Source organism: Chrysochloris asiatica, unplaced genomic scaffold (assembly GCF_000296735.1).
Source record: "Chrysochloris asiatica unplaced genomic scaffold, ChrAsi1.0 scaffold00021, whole genome shotgun sequence".
NCBI classification, from domain to species: Eukaryota; Metazoa; Chordata; class Mammalia; order Afrosoricida; family Chrysochloridae; genus Chrysochloris; species Chrysochloris asiatica.
The window spans coordinates 22,341,753-22,352,195 of record NW_006408539.1 but is presented as its reverse complement, the minus strand read 5'-3'; positions in this window follow the sequence as shown (position 1 = coordinate 22,352,195).

The window sequence follows — 10,443 nt, the reverse complement described above, 5'->3', positions numbered from 1 at the left end:
GATGTCATGCTGGGTAGGGTGGAGGGTCAGAGAAAAAGAGGAAGACCCCCAACGAGATGGATCGGCCAGGTGGCATCATTGATGGACTCAGGGGTGGCAGCAGTGGTGAGGTTGGCCCAGGATCGAACATTGTTTCGTTCTGCTGTGCATGGGGTCGCTATGAGTCGGTTCCGACTAGATGGCACCTGACAACAACAATGACAACATATATTTTTTTATTGTGGCTATTACAACTTGGAGTGTAGTTGTTATTGCTCATTAAGTACTTTTAAATCATAAACCACATTATACAAAATAAAATAATCATACATTGAAATGAAATCCTGAAAAAGACCAACAAGGGAATAAGGAAATGGGGCATGCTGAAGGTGTATCAGTTTCTCCAACTTCCATGAGTTTTGTTAAAGCATAATTTTTTTCTCTAAAAACATGTAATAAAAATGAGTTTCATCATACTACCTAAGGATAAGTATAGAAGTATAGACACTTACCAGGCATTATGTGTAAATATCAGAGACAATGGAAATAATCTGAGGTATGTTGCTTAGTACAGATTACATGCTCAATAACAGCTCTGAATTAATTATATTTCAGCAAGAAATATGATGACCCCAAAATAGCCTCAATGGGAGCCTGGTGACTCTGTAGGATAAGCACTGGATTGCAAACCTCAAAGTTGACTGTTCGAATTCACCAACCACTCCTCCAGAGACAGAAGGGGCTTTCTGTTCCCATAGAGATTTACAGCCTAAGAAACCCTACATAAGGTTACTGTGAGTCAGAACTGATTTGATGATACTTAACAACAACAATAACAAATAATTTTTAGACAGTTTTGTACTATTCACAGAACTATGTCCAGGGTCACAAAGTTTAATGGATGACTGATTCCAAATAATTGCAGCATTAATCAAGCCTAACTCTGGTGGCACAGTTGTTAAGCACTCAGACGTTAGCCAGAATATTGGTGGCTCAAACTCCCCAGATGTTCCAAGGGAGAAATATGTGGCAGTTTGCTTCCATAAGGTCCCAATCTTGGGCACCTGTGGGGTAGGAGTGACCTGTCCTACAGTCAGAATTGAGTGACTAGCAATGGGTCTAGTTTTGATTCTAGAACCACTGAAAACATGGCAGCTTCCTCTGACTTCCTGAAGTTAAGGAGGTGGATGAAACCACAAGATACTCTTCAAATCTTAAAAAACCAAAAACATCCCTGAAGTCATTTTAAAACCAAATAATGTGTTAGCTTAGCTAGTAAAAAATGTTTGCCTTGAGTAGTGTGCTCTTTTAAGAACTATGGATATGGAATTAAGCTGACAACAGCAACTACAAAGCTTAAATCACAGCCTGTAGCAGGCATGGGGTTTATGTTAATCAGGAGCAACAACTCAAAAAAGGAGGATGTGATTGATTGCACAACTCAAAAGAACATAATCAATTTCCCTGACTTGTACATGAGTCCTGGTGTGGCGCTGTGGGTTAATGCGCTGGACTGCGAAGTTGGTCTGAACCTCAAGGTCGGTGGTTCAAGCTCCTCAACCACTCTTCAGAAACCCTATACAAGGTTGCTATGGATGGAACTGACTCAATGGCACTTAACAACAACAACAACTTGCACATGTATAAACTGATGATTTGGTGTATATTTTGATGTGTCTATTCTCAACAACAACAAAAAATAAATTTAGCTAAAAAGCCCATGTCAACCCCATAAATAACTGTTTTTAACATTCATAAGAGCATAATAGTAAAAACTTCACAAATGTAAACTGATGGCATTCAAATAATGCTGAATGATCACCATAAACTCTTCATTATTAAACAAGAAAGGGAGCTCTAGAGTTCCTACAGGAAGAACTCAAGGAATAAAATCAAAGAAAAGTCAAATAAATAAATGTATAAATATGATTCTTCTATTCATGAGTTAAAATACAAATACTATTAATACCACTGTTTCAAATATCATCTATTCTATTTCTTGTTACTCACAATATTGTTTTCTTTTCCTAAGTCATTTATCTTTTTAAATTTATTTCTTGAATTTTCACAAGCTATTTTTTCTATTCTTTATTTTAACCTATCTCTATTTTTCTTCCTCTTTTTCTTTCACTCACTATTCTCACTCATATGTGTGCATATTTTATCCTGAAATAATATTTCTGTGTTCTTGATTTAGCCATTTCTTTACACTTGGATACTCAAGCAGAGTGAAGCAGCTAAAATGTGTCCAGGAAGAGTCCGATTGTGTGTTTTACTGTTTCTGCATCAAAGGAATTAATAAGTGTGTGAAAGAGAGTGATCAGAACTTTTCTCACAGTTCTGGGTCTCAGCGATTGTGGAAAGGGAAAACCTGACTCTCTCTTTGGGATAAAAGTTCCCTAGTGGTGCAGTGGTTAACTGCTCAACTGCTAACTGATACATTGGGGGTTAAATCCACAGGCTGCTCCATGGGGAGAAAGCTGTGTTAATCTACTTCTGTAAGATTGTTGCTGCTGCTACCGCCATTGCTGAGTATCATGGAGACAGTTCCGACTCACAGTGACAGTGTATGGGCTGTAAATCTATATGGGAGCAGAAAACCTCATCTTTCTCCCACGGAGCACCTGGTGGATTCGAACTGCTTACTCTGTGGTTAGCAGTCCAACGTATAATCCACTATGCTACCAGCCTTGAAAACCCAGTGGAGCTGTTCTAATCTGTCCTGTAGGATTGCTATGAGTCAGAATTGACTCCTTGAAAATTACTTGTGTTCTTGGATTTTTAAAACTTATTTAAAATTATTAAATAAATTACCATGGCTCTGTGGTTCAAAATTGTACTCTGTGAACGCTAGAAGTCTGCCATATTTTCTCTTTCCACAAAACCCTCTGATCCTATACTTTTCCAGTACTGTACACTCATGGTGATGGGACCATGTTTCCTGAAGTCAGTGATCTTTGCTGATGCTCTCAACTGCAAATACGTCAGGAGGTAGAAGGCCTAGATAAAACTCAGAACCCTGTAGAATCTTGCATAAGTGTCTTAACCTTTTCAGGAATGATGTAGGTGATCTGTAAATCTGTAAATTCTTTACCCCTGTGGCATGAAATTATTCTCCAGCATTTTGAGAAGCACGTTTCACACTGGAGATAACTGCAGTTTTCCACAAATAACACATGCTCAGAAGTTTTTGAAAACTGTGCAATCCCCTCTTAAGTTAGTTTCCTATACATGCTATGCGCACTATATGCATGTGCACATTATTTACGTGGGCATGTCATATTAGTAAAAATACAGTCGGTACCGGGATTGGGAGTTTCCCCATGAAAGGACTGGAAGATACTACTTCTAGGACTAAGATCAAATGACAGAAAATCCAGGTGGATGAGGTATGATGAGTAATGGTCCCCAAAAATGTCCATGCTCTTGTCTCTGGAATGTGTGACTAGGTTTATTTACATGGTGAAAGGGACCTTGAAGATGTGATTAATGTTATGGACCTCCCGGTATGATGCTATAGAATCAGCACTTGACTGGATCACAAGTTCAGCATTCAAACTCAGCAGTTACTCCTCAGAAACCCTATACAGGGTAGCTATGAGTCAGAAGCAACTGAATGGCATTTAACAGGAACAGCAACAATGCATGAAAGTGGAGGTAGGTGGTCACAAGCCAAGAAATCCAGGTTCTAGAAGCTTGGAACAACCTTCAACTTATGGTTAGCAAAACAAACCAAAACCAAAGACAAAACAAAGCCGACTCTCTCGTCTTACAGGCACAGATAGTTGGGTTCTGCCAACAGTCTGCACAAGCAGAAAAGCTAATTGTCCTGAGAACCTTCAGAGAGGAAGGTGGCCCCTCAACTCCTGGGCTATGGCTTGGTTAAACCTGTGCTTGACCTCTGACCTAAGAGCTGTGAGGTAATAAATTTACATTGTTTTAACTACTAAATTTGCCATCATTAATTTCAGCACCAGTAATACTGTATTGAGTGTATTGAAATACTTAAGTAGCAAACATGATTTTTTTTCTAGACTGTAACCTATATAACATAGTGGAAAATTTAATGCCAACGGGTTAAATTCAATTTGCCATGAGGAATTGATTTTCACCTCAGGAGTCTATCCTTTCCACTGCCTGTAGATCACCATCATATTTAAACTTAATAATTACAGAATAAATCAGAAAAGTATCTCCATACCAGCATTTTGAAGCTTTGGCTGGATGACTTACAAAATGTTTTGTGGAGTATATAAAGTGCCAGTGATCCTCCGGGGGCATTTTTCTGCGTTTGGCTACGTGGAGATAAAGTGTAAAGGCTTCTGAAGCCAATTTGAAATTACATTTGAATTACTTTTCTGCGCACCATCTTTGTTTTACTTTTCTGAAGTCTAAGTTGCTAATACGCTCTCTAAACAATGCAATTTTTCTTCTATGTATTGTGCTTTGAGAATTAGACTTATTCTTCAGCAGTGAAATAATTTGGAGACTTGTGTTTCATAAAAAGATTGATTTTTTTTTTCCTTCTGTTTGTATATATTGAATCTTTCTCCCTCAATCAGTTAAATAGACTGGAATTATTCATCAAGCTATCTTTTTCCTTCTTCTACAATTTTGACAGGACTTCTTTAGTCTGTTAACTAGAAATGACATACTGCTCTTTGTGTTGTAAATAATTCTCAGTGAGCTTGCTAGGAAAACCCAATTGGTAAAGCAAATACAGTCAACCCTCGATATCCAAGGGGGACTGATGTCAGTGACACCATCTCCTTACCAAAATTATGGGATGCTCAAGTTCCTTATAAAAAAAAGGTGTGGTATTTGCATAGTGGAGTCCTAGGGTGGCACTGTAAGATAAACACTGAATTACTAACCACAAGGTTGGTGGTTTAAATCTACCAGCTGTTCCATTGCCACCCTATACAGAGTTGGAACTGACTGATGGATGGCATTTAACAACAACAGAATTTGTGTATTAGGTATGTGTACCCTCCTGTATAGTTAAAGCATCTGGATTATTTATAATACCTGTTGCTGTTACTGCTGTTAAGTGCTGCTAAGTTGGTTCTTACTCAACAATAGCCTTGTGCAGGGTTTCTGAAGAGCAGTTAGTGAGTTTGAACCACCAACCTTGCAATTTGCAGCCTAGTGCTTATCCTACAACACCAGACTAGAACTCCCTTATAATACCTGTTGTTGTTGTTGTTGTTGTTGTTGTTGTTGTTGTTAAGTGCTATTGACTTGGTTCCAACTCATAACGACTCTGCACAGGGTTTCCAAGGAGCAACTGGTGGGTTTGAACTGCCAGACTTGTCATTTGCAGTGCAATGCTTATCCTACAGTACTTCACCAGGATTCCTACCATACCTGTCATTGTTGTTAAGTACCGTGGAGTCGGTTCTGACTCACAGCAACCCTGCACAGGGTTTCCGAGGCTGTAAATCTTTACCAGAGCAGAATGCCTCATCTTTCTCCTGAGGAACCGCTGGGAGTTTCGAACTGCTGACCTTGCAGCTGGCAACCCGACTCGTAACCACTATGCTACCAGAACTCCTTCCTACAATACCTAGAACAATGTAAATACTGTGAAAATAGCACTTTATAATCCCTCTTACCCTTTGAGGGATTACTTTGACCACTCAATTGCTCCTTCAGCGTCCTCCAATATTTTCAACTCCTCATTGGTTAAATGCAAAGATGTGGAACCTATGGAAACAGAGGACTGACTATGGAAAGTAGTCAATTTGAGAAAGAAAAAGAATATATTTTATTTCTTGGAATTGCTGTTGCTTTAATTGTCTTAAATGTGATAAAATGTTAATCTATAATAGTGCATAATCATGTCAGTTTCGTATCAGCTCTATGTGTCATTTTGTGCATAATTCATTGTGTCCTAACTAAAGTCAGTGAGGTAAACGACTAAAGGAAACTGTGCACTATCAACTATGAATGCTTAATTACTGTGTCTTGCTACTTGTTATTTTCAAATGCTCATCATTTGGTAGAAAGCAAATTACAATAAATAGTGCTTGGTTTTTATTGTATCTCAACAAATAAGGTTGGAATAAATAATAGTAGCATTCATAAAGATTGTATTTTATTATAGTTGCTCACCCTTTTGTAAAGTTGAACTGGATGCTAAAGCTTCAATTTTCACTCCCTTGTTCTTATTGAAGTAATTATAAAGATCACACATATGAATGTGATTGGTGGTTTCAAAGTCTTCTTGCCTTATCTTTACTACAGTCTTGAATGACTTTTTCAAGATTTCAAGCGATCCTTACAATTTGTGACGTTAATGAGTCTGCACAAGTAGAAACTGTAGGAGTAAAAGCTGTAACTCTAATCAATGCTCAGTCTTCAGAAAGTAGTGATACTAATGACTTCGACTGACGTCGCAGCACAGCATCCTCTAAGTGATGAAGGGAACAAGACTTCAGCACACTGAGGACTAATCTATTGGAGTTGAAACTATGTTTTCTGAAGTTTAGTAAAAGGCAGCCCAGTGCCTGTGCGTAGCATCCACTGTTTCGCATCGGTACTGAGCATTTCTTTGCCTGAGTTGGTGTAATTAAAGCTTGTAAACAAAAGGACTTCTTTGGATATAAAGAACATATATGCATTTTTTTCCATCCTGTTATCTGGATAATGTGCATTACTTCGAATCGTTGAAATGTGTAATTGTTTACTTCTTCAATTTGATCTTAATTAATTTACATTCAATTGTTTAATAGCAATTCCTGAAACCTTACCAGTAAAGAGCAGACCAGAGTAGTATATATTTTGATCATTAAGAAAAACAGACTAGAGACATTTACTGCAGATCCTTTTTAGTCTGCTATTTAAGGAACTCTGGTAGCGTAGTGGTTACAAATCAGGCTGCGAACCCCAAGGTCAGCAGTTCGAAACTACCAGCTGTTCCACGGGAGAAAGATGAGGTTTCTGCTCCCATAAAGATTTACAGTCTCGGAAACCCTGTACAGGGTCGCTATGAGTCAGAACCAACTCCACGGCACATAACAACAACAATTTTTGTTTCTCATTGTTCTTATTACAAGTGCAATCAATATATGTTTACTGTAGAGAAAAAGTTAAAGGACTCAAGTAAGTAAAATGAAAGCAACATGAAATACTATCCCTCATTGTCAGGCCAATTAAGTAGGTTCGTGCACATATTGACCCTAAGCACAACAAAACAATACACTACTCACTCCACCTCTTCTTTACCCACCTTTCACTTTACCAGCATGATGTCCTTCTCCAGGGACTGGTCCCGCCTGATAACATGTCCAAAGTATGAGAGTTTCAACTCTCACCGTCGTAGTTTCTCAGGAGTGAGCTGGATGTAATTCTTCCAACACAGATTTGTGTGTTCTTCTGACAGTCCATGGTGCTTTCAATGTTCTTTCACAACGCCATGATCCAAATGCATTGATTCTTCTATGGTCTTCTTTATTCATTGTGCAGCATTCACACGCAACTGAGATGACTGAAAATACCATAGCTTGGGTCAGGTGAACCTTAGTCCTCAAACTCACAGCTGTACTCTTAAACACTTTAAACAGGTTATGTGCAACAGCCTAATGTAATACTTCATTTGATTTATTAGCTGCTGCTTCCATGAGTGATGATTGTGAATTCAAGCAAAATTCTTCACTCTTTTCCATCTTCATCATGGCTTATTTCTTGGTCTAGTTGTGAGGACTTTTGCTTTCTTTACATTGACGTGTAATTCATACTGAAGGCTGAGATCTTCCTCAGTAAGTATTCTAAGTTCTCTTTGCTTCGAGAAAGTAAGGTTGTATCATTGGCATATCACTGGTTAATGAATCTTCCTCCAACCCTGATGTCACATTCCAATGCATATAATCCAGACTCTCAGATTTTCTCAAGACTGTTGTTGTTAAGTGCCATTGAGTCCCTCCTGACTCATAGCACCCCGGTATAGGGTTTTTGAGGAGCAGCATATAGATTTGAACTGTCGACCTTGACAGCAAACCAGTTCATGTCCTACAGCACCACACCAGGACTCAACACACAGATTGAATAAATATGGTGAAAGAATATGGCCCTAGAACACACCTTTCTTGGTTTTAGCCCTTAGTATCCCTTGTTCTGCCTCTTGGTCTACGTACAGGTTCCTCAGGAGCACAATGAAGTGTTCTGCAATACTCATTTTTCACAATGTTATACATAGTTTGTCATGATGCACACAATTGAAAGCCTTTGAATAGTCAATAGCTGTGTGCCTTCAAGTTAATTCCAACTCATAGTTTCTGAGGTTGTAAATCTTTATAGGAGCATGAAGTCTCATCCTCTTTTCTGCAGAGTGGCTGATGGATTCGAACTGCTGACCTTATGGTTAACAGTTCCAACGTGTAACCCATTGCACTACCACGGCTCCTTTTGCATAGCCACTAAATCACAATTAAATACCTGTCGGGTATTCTCAACTTTCAGCCAATGATTCATCTTACATCAGCAGTGATATCCTTTGTTCCGTGTCCTCTTCAAAATCTGGCTTGAATTTCTGTCATGTTGATGTACTGTTGTAACTATTTTTGAGTGATCTCCATCCAGCAAAATTTCGTTTGCATGTGTTATTAATGATGCTGATAGATGATTTCTGTATTTTGTTTGGTCACCTTTCTTTGGAATGGGTACAAATAAATATGCATCTCTTACAATTGGTTGACCAGATAACTAGCTATCATCCAAATTTCTTGGCAGAGATCAATATTTTGCTTATGGAATCCTTCAATATTTCAAGTTGTGGCTTGGATTTTTCTTAAGTTCTTTCAGCTTGAGAAATGCTTCCCTTTTGATTTTCTAACTCTAGATCTTCTCGTGCACACTTTATTATACATGTGTGTGTGTGTGTGTGTGTGTGTATAATCCTTATAGGAGCATACTGCCACATCTTTTTCTCATGAAGCAGTTGATGCATTTAAATTGCTGGTCTTTTCATCACTGGTAGGAGACAACGCCAGAAATGTGTGGCCTCTGCTGCCGCAGTACTTTTCCTGAGATGACATAATGCATCATTGGTAGAATAAAATGGATGAACTAGTCAGATTTTATTCAATACAAAAGACAATAATGAGAAAGTCTTTTGATTTGGATGAAATAGCTTGTGAAAACAATACTCAAAAGATAATAAAAACAGACATTAATTTATAAAAACAGAACTTGGATGAGGAAATCTACTAGTAGGAATTCATATTCTCACACCACTGCACCTCAACAATGATACTAAAAATTCACAAAACCAAAAACATTGATATCAAAATGATCCTGACTCATAGCAACCTCATAGGAGCTTTCCAACATTGTTCATCTTTGGAGGAGTAGACAGCTGCATCTTTCTCACATTGTGGTTGCTACGTGCCGTTATCAGTTCCACAGTAACTCTACACACAACCTGGGAAACACTGTCCAGTTCTTCCGCATTGTCACAATTGATGCTCTGTTTGAGCCCATTGTGTGTGTGTGTGTGTGTATGGGTGTGTGTAACCTGTATGGGAGCAGTCTACCACATCTGTGTCAATCCTGCTCATTGGGGGGTCTTCCTCTTTTGCACTGACCCTCAACTTTACCAAGCTTAACGTCCTTCTCCAAGGACTGATATACTTTCCTTGGGTCCATGATGTAGAATGAATAAAGATATTCATGACATCATCACTTTATGTTGTGAATAGTAGAAGGCAGCTTTTATTTCTATTTATTTTATCTAATATTTCTGTTTATTTTGTATTGGATTGAAGTACATAGCAGTATGACTGAAGTCTATAAATGTGGTGGTGGTGGTGATGTTGCATGGTGTTGGACCCAATTTACAGCGATCCTGTATAGAATTTCTGAGACTGTAAATCTTTATGGGAGCAGAAAACCTCATCTTTGTCCACAGAACAACTGGTAAATTCAAGCTGCTGATCTCACAGTTAGCAGCCCAGCTGGTAACCACTATGATAACCACTATTCTACCAGAGTTCCTTCCTATAAATATGTTGTTGTTATTAAGTGCCTTTCCAGTTCAAACTGACCCTGTGGTCAAGTGCTTACCCTATGGCACAACACCAGGACTCCTCCTAGAAATATGTTGTGTTGTTGTTGTTAAGTGCTGTGGAGTTGGCTTTAACTCATAGCAGCACCCTGGGGTCTAGTTCTTTACCCCACAGCAGCAAACCAGGACTCTGTATGTAAATATTTGTTGTTGCTAAGTGCCGTGGAATGGATTCCAAACCATACCTACCCTGTATAAGGTTTCCTAGAAGCAGCTGTGAGCTTGAACCACTAACCTTGTAGTTCAAACCTACTTTGCATTACAGTGCATTAACCCACAGAACCACACCAGGACTCACACACATATCATATTGCTCATATTTATTGTTTTACACACACACACACACATATACATATTATATAATATGTATATATATATATATATATATACATATATTGTTG